The sequence below is a fragment of the Panthera uncia genome, assembly GCF_023721935.1.
Source record: "Panthera uncia isolate 11264 chromosome B2 unlocalized genomic scaffold, Puncia_PCG_1.0 HiC_scaffold_24, whole genome shotgun sequence".
Taxonomy (NCBI): Eukaryota; Metazoa; Chordata; class Mammalia; order Carnivora; family Felidae; genus Panthera; species Panthera uncia.
In genome coordinates, this window is record NW_026057580.1 from 97,604,755 (window position 1) to 97,614,623 (window position 9,869).

The following is a 9,869-nucleotide window of genomic DNA, read 5'->3' on the forward strand; positions in this document are numbered from 1 at the left end:
AACCTCTTTTTTTTTTTTTTCCTTCCCCTCCCCCATGGGTTTCTGTTAAGTTTCTCAGGATCCACATAAGAGTGAAAACATATGGTATCTGTCTTTCTCTGTATGGCTTATTTCACTTAGCATCACACTCTTCAGTTCCATCCACGTTGCTACAAAAGGCCGTATTTCATTCTTTCTCATTGCCACGTAGTATTCCATTGTGTATATAAACCACAATTTCTTTATCCATTCATCAGTTGATGGACATTTAGGCTCTTTCCATAATTTGGCTATTGTTGAGAGTGCTGCTATAAACATTGGGGTACAAGTGCCCCTATGCATCAGCACTCCTGTATCCCTTGGGTAAATTCCTAGCAGTGCTATTGCTGGGTCATAGGGTAGATCTATTTTTACTTTTTTGAGGAACCTCCACACTGTTTTCCAGAGTGGTTGCAGCAGTTCGCATTCCCACCAGCAGTGCAAGAGGGTTCCCGTTTCTCCACATCCTCTCCAGCATCTATAGTCTCCTGATTTGTTCATTTTAGCCACTCTGACTGGCGTGAGGTGACATCTGAGTGTGGTTTTGATTTGTATTTCCCTGATGAGGAGCGATGTTGAGCATCTTTTCATGTGCCTGTTGGCCATCTGGATGTCTTCTTTAGAGAAGTGTCTATTCATGTTTTCTGCCCATTTCTTCACTGGATTATTTGTTTTTCGGGTGTGGAGTTTGGTGAGTTCTTTATAGATTCGGGATACTAAACCTTTGTCTGATATATCATTTGCAAATATCTTTCCCCATTCTGTGGGTTGCCTTTTAGTTTTGTTGATTGTTTCCTTTGCTGTGCAAAAGCTATTTATCTTCATGAAGTCCCAATAGTTCATTTTTGCTTTTAATTCCCTTGCCTTTGGAGATGTGTCAAGTAAGAAATTGCTGCGGCTGAGGTCAGAGAGGTCTTTTCCTGCTTTCTCCTCTAGGGTTTTGATGGTTTCCTGTCTCACATTCAGGTCCTTTATCCATTTTGAGTTTATTTTTGTGAATGGTGTGAGAAAGTGGTCTAGTTTCATCCTTCTTCATGTTGCTGTCCAGTTCTCCCAACACCATTTGTTAAAGAGACTGTCTTTTTTCCATTGGATATTCTTTCCTGCTTTGTCAAAGATTAGTTGGCCATACTTTTGTGGGTCTAGTTCTGGGGTTTCTATTCTATTCCATTGGTCTATGTGTCCTGAAGTATATTTAAAGCAAATTATTATAACTCTTTAAAAACGAGCCACAGTGACTTACGAATTCTCGTTGGAGGCTGATATGGGCTTCTTCATTGAATGGTAAAGATGAGACAATGCTTTTTATTAAAAAATAAATTTGTAATTGGGGCGCCTGGGTGGCTCAGTCAGTTAAGTGTCTGGCTCTTGATTTCAGTCCAGGTTATGATCTCACAGTACATGGGATCAAGTCTGTGTCAGGCTCTGTGCTGACAATGCAGAGACTGCTTGGGTTTTCTCTCTCTCTCTCTCTCTCTCTCTCTGCCCCTCCCCTTCTCTTTCTCTCTCTCTAAATAAACACTTTTAAAAATTAATTTTAGTCAATCAAGCATCTGACCTCGGTCATGATCTCATGGTCCATGAGTTCGAGCCAGGCATGGAGCTCTGTGCTGACAGCTCGGAGCCTGGAGCCTGCGTCAGATTCTGTGTCTCCCTCTCTCTCTGCCCCTCCCCACCCCCACTCATGCTCTGTCTCTGTCTCTTTCTGTCTCAAAAATAAACATTAAAAAAATTTTTTTAATAATAAATAAATGGTGATAAATCCAGTCATTCAACTTAACACTGGCCTTCCATTTTCCTTCATCTCATAAACCCCTTCCAGCTTCAGATAGAGCAATGGTGCTTCATATGTGTATGCATGCATCCAGTTATTTCATTCAGTAAATATTCATTGGAATCTTCCTATGTGTCAGACACTTTTGTAAGGACTAGATCTGCAACAGTGAACAACAACAAAAAAATCCAACTGTTATCCTAGCTCACAGAGGTAAGACAGAAAATTAGAAATGACAGCAGTAAATATACAGTAGGCAATATAAGGATAAGAACCATAGAGAAAATAAAACAGAATAAGGCAATAAGAATTGACAGAGCAATGAGAGTTGCTACTTTATATAATTTTGTCCAGAAAGTCACTGACAAATTGAGAATTGATCAGATTCCTGCAGCTAATTGGGGAGTGAGCCATATAGTTATCTGAGGAAAAGGCTGTGAGACAAGATTGCCCTTGGTATGTCTGCGGCTGGCTGGGGTAGAGCAAGCCAGAGGTCAGGGAGCATGAAGAGGGTCAGACAATGTAAAGCATAAGAAATACTATTACAAGGACTTTAACTGAGAGCAGAAGTTGACAGGTTTCAGGCAGAGCTGTGATGTTATCTGAAAATGTTTCTAATTGACCATTTTGATGGCTAATGTTGTAAGGATAGACTTGACATGGTGTGGTAGGTAGAAAAGCATCCATGTGCTAATCCCTGGATCCTCTGAATATGCTTGTCATGTGGCAAAGGGGAATTAAGTTTGCAAATAGAATTAAGATTTATCACTAATCGGATGGAGAGAGAGAAGGATATTATCCTGAATTCTCTGGGTGGGCCCAATATAACCACAAAGGTCCTTATAAGTGAAAAAGTGGGGCAGGAGAGTCAGAGTCAGAGTAATGCAGTGTGAAAGATTTGACCATCACTGCTGTCTTTGAAGATGGAAGGGGGCCAGGAGTCAAGAAATGTGGGCAACCTCTAGAAGCTGGAAAAGACAAGGAAATAGATTCTCCCCAGAGAATGCAGCTAATACATTTTAAGACTTCTTATCTCCAGAAATCTAAGATAATAAACTTGCTTTGTTTGAAGCCACTAAGCCTGTGCTAATTTGTTATAGCAGCAATAGGAACTAACACAGACAGAGCGCAAAGGTGGAAGCAGAGCTCAGTCAGGTTAAGCGTCCGACTTCAGCTCAGGTCATGATCTCGCAGTTCATGGGTTCAAGCCCCGTGTCGGGCTCTGTGCTGACAGCTCAGAGCCTGGAGCCTGCTTGGGATTCTGTGTCTCCCCCTCTCTCTGCCCTTCTCCCGCTCACACTGTGTCTCTCTCTGTCTCTCAAAGATAAATAAACATTAAAAAATTTTTTAAAAATAAAGAGAAATACAGTTTCTATCATCAAAGAGCACATAGTCTAAAAGAGAGAGTCATATAAACAGGTAATTGTGGGACAGAGTAAAAACTGCAACACATATGTACAGGTAATGTTCATCCTATCACAAAGGGAGAAGTTATCAGTCCCCTTCCTCTCTTTGGGAATTAGGAAAATGCTCCATAAAGGATATAGATGAATGGTGAGGAAGAAAAAAAGACTGGGCATGCCAGATCATAGGATCAGCACATGCAAAGGCACAGCGATATGTAATAGGGTGGCATGGTCCAGAACCATAGTTTGGAGAGTCACCAGTTTGGTAGAGTGGAAGAAGATGAACTGTGATGATCATGAAGTGTTTTCCATACTAAGAACTGTAGACAGTGGGAATCATTGCAGTAGGCTAATCAGGGATTTAGTCTCTTTTGCAAAGGTCATTTCAGGAGCAGTGTGGAGCATATATTGGATAAGGATGAAACTGCAGGCCATGATTGGAAACATAAGGCTTAAGAGAAGAGAGAAAGATACCAAAGTAGTAGATTCAATAGAACTTGATGACTGATTGGATATGGGTCTTGGAAGAGAGGGAATAGTCTAGCATTACTCTAGGATTTGGGTTTGGCTGATTCATCAGTGAGAATTAGGTTTGGCTATGAGTAACAAGGACAAAACATAGCAAAGGCTAGAGAAGATTGATGCTTAATTTCTTGTGTGTAAATCCGGAAGTTGCCAATGTAGGATGAACGGCTCTGCTCCACGAAGCCCTCAGAGAGCCAGGCTCCTTCCCACATATAATTCAGTGTTCCCAACGTGTGGCTCTCAGTCATGTGGTCCAAGATGGCCACTCAAGCTCCTGTCATCACATTCAGTGTTCCCAATGTGTGGCTCTCAGTCATGTGGTCCAAGATGGCTACTCAAGTGCCTGTCATCACATTCACATTCCAGGCATCAGGATGGAGGAAGGCACAAAGAAAATAAGGGCAAAAGAAGGATGCTAGCAATATTTTAAAGGTTTTCAAAAGCCACTATATGACTCATCTATTTGCATTCCTTTGGCTAAAATATAGCCACAGGGAGATTGGAGAAGTAACCTTTATTCTGAGTGGTCATTAATCCAGCTACAACCATTAAATTGCATTACTATGGAAGGATAGGAGAACAGATACTGAGAGACAACATCATCTCTGCCCCAGCTGATTGTTGGAGGATGTTACTTTTGAACCAGATAGAGAGTAAAGAAGGAAAAGGTAAAGACAAAGAGAAAGAACTTGATGTGTGTCATGCTGAGTTTTAGGGGTTTAGAGACTGTAAAAATGGAGCTGTCCAATGGTTGTTAGAAAAACAGATCCAAAGATCAGGATCAAGAAATATCCTCACAGTAAATATTTGGAAATCATTGTAAGAGAAGAGTAAAGGCGAGTTCATTCAAATGGAATCTAGAGAACACCAAAAGAAAACAATTAAAAAGATTCTTAGCAATGCCAACATTTATAGGAAACACAGAAAAAAAAGGATACAGCAAAGACACACAGAGAGAGAACCACAGGAAAGTGGCATCCTGGAAGACAAAGAAGGAACGAGTTTTGAAAATGTGTAAATAGCAGTGTTGAACTTTAGAAAGGATAAGGAAGACCAGTTAGAGAAGGAAACATACAAATTGGTCATTAAGAGATCATTGTGAAGTTGGCAAGATGATTTCAGGGTGTGATGAAGGTAGAAACCAGACTGAAGAGAGTTGAGAAGTAAGTAGATTTTTTTAATAAGTGGAATGAGAATATGTACCTTTTAAAGGTGAAAATTTTTAGCAAAAGAGAAGCACAGGGTGACAGAAGAAACTTCTACACAGAGAGACTTGGATATATGTAGAAGATGAGTTCATTTACCCTAAATTTCCTTTTGAATCAAGTGATGGAGACCATGCTCACAGGGGGAAGGAGAGGCAACCTGGAATTCTGCAGCAGCTGCTCTCCCACTGCGACAGCAAACCAGACTCCATGTTCACCCACAAGCACTGAACACTGGGATGGATACCCAAAGAGCTCATTTTGGCCTCTAGTTTTATTTTATATTTATTCTCTCTAATCAGATCTCTCTCTACACCACCAACTCCTGCTCCCTCACTGACCTCCCCTACTGCAAAAACCTTAACTTTTTGTTTGTTTGTTTGTTTGTTTAATAGCATCTTGCTTTTTAATTTCTAGAACTGGAAGGATGTGAATATGAACCAGCCATATTTTTACATGTTTTTACTACATGTAGAAAGCCTGTAAGAAGTAGGAGAAAATTAAACCAATCCAGAGAAAGAGAAGAGAAAAGAGAAGTGGGAAGGGGAAGACAGGAGGAATGTGATGGTTACTGAACCCCTGGTTCTGGGCCTGACAGCCCTCCAGCCAATCAGACTCCTGGCCTACACAGTTCCTCTTCCCCTCCATGAGGTACCCCATGAATGTCCGATAATTTCCCCTTTTTGGTTAGACTAAGTTCAGGAGTGATTACTCTGAATACACATGAAGACTTATGTAATCCCCCACACCTGGAAGTATACTCAGATGGGAAGAAATAGAATAATCATGTAGGTCTGGCAGCCAAGCAACCAGAACAAATATGCATGGCTTCATTGTGGTCAAAAACTCCAGACAAATGAGCACACAATACCCAGCAACTGTTTTGGAGAAATGATGGCAAATCCCTCTGAAGGTCAAAGTTCAGCTGTTTGGGAACTTAGAGAACTTTGGAATAGAGAAGTACAGGAAGATACAGAAGTATACAAAGATACAGAAGTTAGGAAGAAATATGAGCATGAAGAAAATAAGGCAGATACAGAGTTCTACTGGAATTAGGAAAACTAAAAGTAAGGGCACCTGAGTAGCTCAGTCAGTTAAGCTCCCAACTCTTGGTCTTTTTTTTTTTTTTTTCAATTATTTTTTTATTCAAGTATAATTAACACACAATGTTATATTAGTTTCAGGTGTACAATATAATGATTCAATAATTCTACACATTTTTCAGTGCTCATCATGATAAGAATCCTTTTAATCCCCTTTATCTATTTCACCCAACCCCCTAGCCACCTCCCCTCTGGTAACCATGATTTTGTTCTCTATTTAGAACGATACTTTTCTGTTTGTCTCTTTTTTCTCTTTTTCATTTGTTTTTCCCAACTCTTGGTCTTGGCTCAGGTCATAGTCTCACAGTTCAAGAGATGGAGCCCCAAGTCGGGCTGTGGGCTGACAGGGTGGAGTCTGCTTGGGATTCTCTCTCTCCCTCTCTCTCTGCCCCTCCACTGCTCATGCTCTCTCTCTCTCAAAATAAATAAACTTAAAAAAAGAAAGAAAACTAAAAATGAATTGCTTGAGAATAACTGAATGAATTAATTACTTTACCAAATGGAGTAATGCACTGAGGCTCAGGGATTGCTTTGGGTAAATACAGATTGTCAAGATGACCCAAGGACACTAATTTTAATACCAAACAGCTTGTTAATAAAAGAAAGGATAAGAACCATGTGATCCTCTCAATAGCTGCTGAAAAAGTATTTGACAAAATACAGCATCCTTTCTTGATTAAAAACTCTCAAAAAAGCAGGGATACAACGATCATACCTCAAGATCATAAAGGCCATATACAAAAGACCCACTGCTAATATCATCCTCCATGGGGAAAAACTGAGAGCTTTTCCCCCTAAGGTCAGAAACATGACAAGGATGTCCACTTTCATCACTGTTATTCAACATCATGGGTTGGAAGTCCTCACATCGGCAATCAGACAACACAAAGAAATAAAGGCATCCGAATCAGCAAGGAGGAAGCCAAACTTTCACTCTTCGCAGATAATATGATACTCTATGTGGAAAACCCAAAAGCCTCCACCAAAAAACTGCTAGAACTGATACATGAATTCAGCTAAGTCGTAGGATATAAAATCAATGTACAGAAATAGGTTGCATTTCTATGCACCAATAATGAAGCAGCAAAAAGAGAAATCAAGGAATCAATCCCATTTACAATTGCACCAAAAACCATAAAATACCTAGGAATAAACTTAACCAAAGAGGTGAAAAACCTATACACTGAAACCCATAGAAAGCTTATGAAAAGAATTGAAGAAAACATTAAAAAATCAAAAAACATTCCATGCTCATGGATTGGAAGAACAAATATTGTTAAAATGTCAGTACTTCCCAGAGCAATCTACATATTCAATGCAATAACTATCAAAATAACACCAGCATTCTTCACAGAGCTAGAACAAACAATCCTAAAATTTTTATGGAACCAGAAAAGACCCTGAATAGCCAAAGCAATCCTAAAAAAGAAAACCAAAGCTGGAGGCATCACAATTACAAACCTCAAGCTGTATTACAAGCTGTAATCATCAAGACAGTATGGTAATGGCACAAAAACAGACACATAGATCAATGGAACAGAATAGAGAATCCAGAAATGGACCCACAAACGTATGGCCAACTAATCTTTGACAAAGCCGGAAAGAATATGCAATGGTGTAAAGACAGTCTCTTCAGCAAGTGGTGCTAGGAAAACTGAACAGCAACATGCAGAAGAATGAACCTGGATCACTTTCTTACACCAGACACAAAAATAAACTCAAAATGGATGAAAGACCTCAACGTAAGACAGGCAGCCATCAAAATCCTAGTGGAAAAGGCAGGCAAAAACCTCTGAGCTCAGCCACAGCAACTTCTTACTTGACATGTCTCTGGAAGCAAGGGAAACAAAAGCAAAAATGAACTATTGGGACCTCATCAAGATAAAAACTTCTGCAGAGCAGAGGAAACAATCAGCAAAACTAAAAGGCAACCAAAAGAATGGGAGAAGATATTTGCAAATGATACATCAGTTAGTATCCAAAATCTATAAAGAACTTATCAAACTCAACACCCAAAAAACAAATAGTCCAGTGAAGAAATGGGCCGAAGACATGAACAGACACTTTTCTAAAGAAGACATCCAGATGGCTAACAGACACATGAAAAAATGCTCAACATCACTTGTCATCAGGGAAATTCAAAACAAAACCACGATGAGATACCACCTTACACCTGTCAGAATGGCTAAAATTAATAACTCGGGCAACGACAGATGTTGGTGAGGATGCAGAGAAAGAGAAACCCATTTGCATGGCTGGTGGGAACGGAAACTGGTGCAGCCACTCTGGGAAACAGGATGGAGACTCCTCAATAAATTACAAATAGAACTACCCTAGGACCCAGCAATTGCTAGGTATTTATCCAAAGGACACAGGAGAGCTGATTTGGAGGGGCACATGCACCCCAATGTTTATAGCAGCACTATTGACAATAGCCAAAGTACGGAAAGAGCCCAAATGTCCATGGACTGATGAACAGATAAAGAAGTGGTATATATATGTGTATATATATATATATATATATATACACACACACACACACACACACACACACACACACAATGGAGTATTACTCGGCAATCAAAAAGAATTAAATCTTGCCATTTGCAACAATGTGGATGGAACTAGAGTGTATTGTACTAAGCTAAATAAGTCAGTCAGAGAAAGACAAATATCATATGATTCCACTCATATGTGGAATTTAAGATACAAAACAGATGAACATACGGTAAGATATACAAAAATAATATAAAAAACAGAGAGGGAGACAACCTATAAGAGACTCTTAAATACAGAGAACAAACTGAGGGTTGCTGGTGGGATGTTTGGTGGGGGAAAGGCTAGATGGGTGATGGGCAATAAGGAGGACACTTGTTGGGATGAGCACCAGGTGTTATGTGTAAGTGATGAGTCACTAAATTCTATCCCTGAAATTATTATTACACTATATGTTAACTTAGATTTAAAAAGAAAAAAAAGTTCGTGGTGTGAGGAGAAAAAAGAAAATACCAAACTGTTTGGCATTAGTAATTGCCATCCCATCAAATACAAAAAGTTAATTTCACTTAAGCAAGTATTTACTGAACACCTATTAGGGACACAGATAGAAGAATTCAAAATAAACTGAGGCACAGCTCTAACCTCAAAAGTTCAAATGTTATGGGGAAGACAAGACAACATCCATGAAATAAAAAGATGCCAATATGTAATATTTTACCTCGAGATTTCAGTAACATAGGAGGAATTGAAGGCTTTGCCTCTCCCCTTATGACACTAGAGGATTCCACTTCCTAAATTGGACCAGCCTAGAAAGGAAAATGTAGAACCTTGAGAATTACCAACACTTTTTGCCCACTGAAAACTCAAAATATTAAACCAGAAACATATGGAAGAAAACTAAGCTTGGCCAACTGGTAAGCAGTGGAGGGCTTGAAATATATCTGTATCCCCCCCACTAGGTACATAAAGAGAATGTCTGAGGATGTTGAATTATATCTTACCCACAGTATGGACTTGAGGTCATAAAAATGACAGCAAACAAGGAGAAAACAAGGAGAAAAAATATAAAAATATTAAAACTTGTGCTGTCCAAAAAAATTAAGAAGAGAGAGAGATGTTTGCTTTAAATTTCACAAATACTTCCATAAGCGTTATTGTTATTATAATCCTCAGAATCTAAAGATGAGAGTAAAATTGGGATCACGTAAATAATCCATTAACAAAGCAAACTCAACCACAAGTAAAAAGTGCTGAGTGAAAGTCTGAATGAACAAAGGTTACATTAAATGATCCTAGGGCTATTTTTATTATTCACATGTCTCTAGGGAAGAAGGAAACT

At 39.3% G+C, this 9,869-nt stretch overlaps 1 long non-coding RNA gene across 1 annotated transcript in view; it reads right to left on the reverse strand.

Moving 5' to 3' along the window:
- LOC125938977 (uncharacterized) overlaps positions 1-9,480 on the reverse strand; it is a 42,714-nt gene extending 33,234 nt beyond the window's left edge. The window contains exon 1 of the long non-coding RNA XR_007462876.1: positions 9,249-9,480. This is a non-coding gene — a long non-coding RNA (uncharacterized LOC125938977). The remainder of the gene's footprint in view (positions 1-9,248) is intronic.
- Positions 9,481-9,869: the final 389 nt, after the last annotated feature.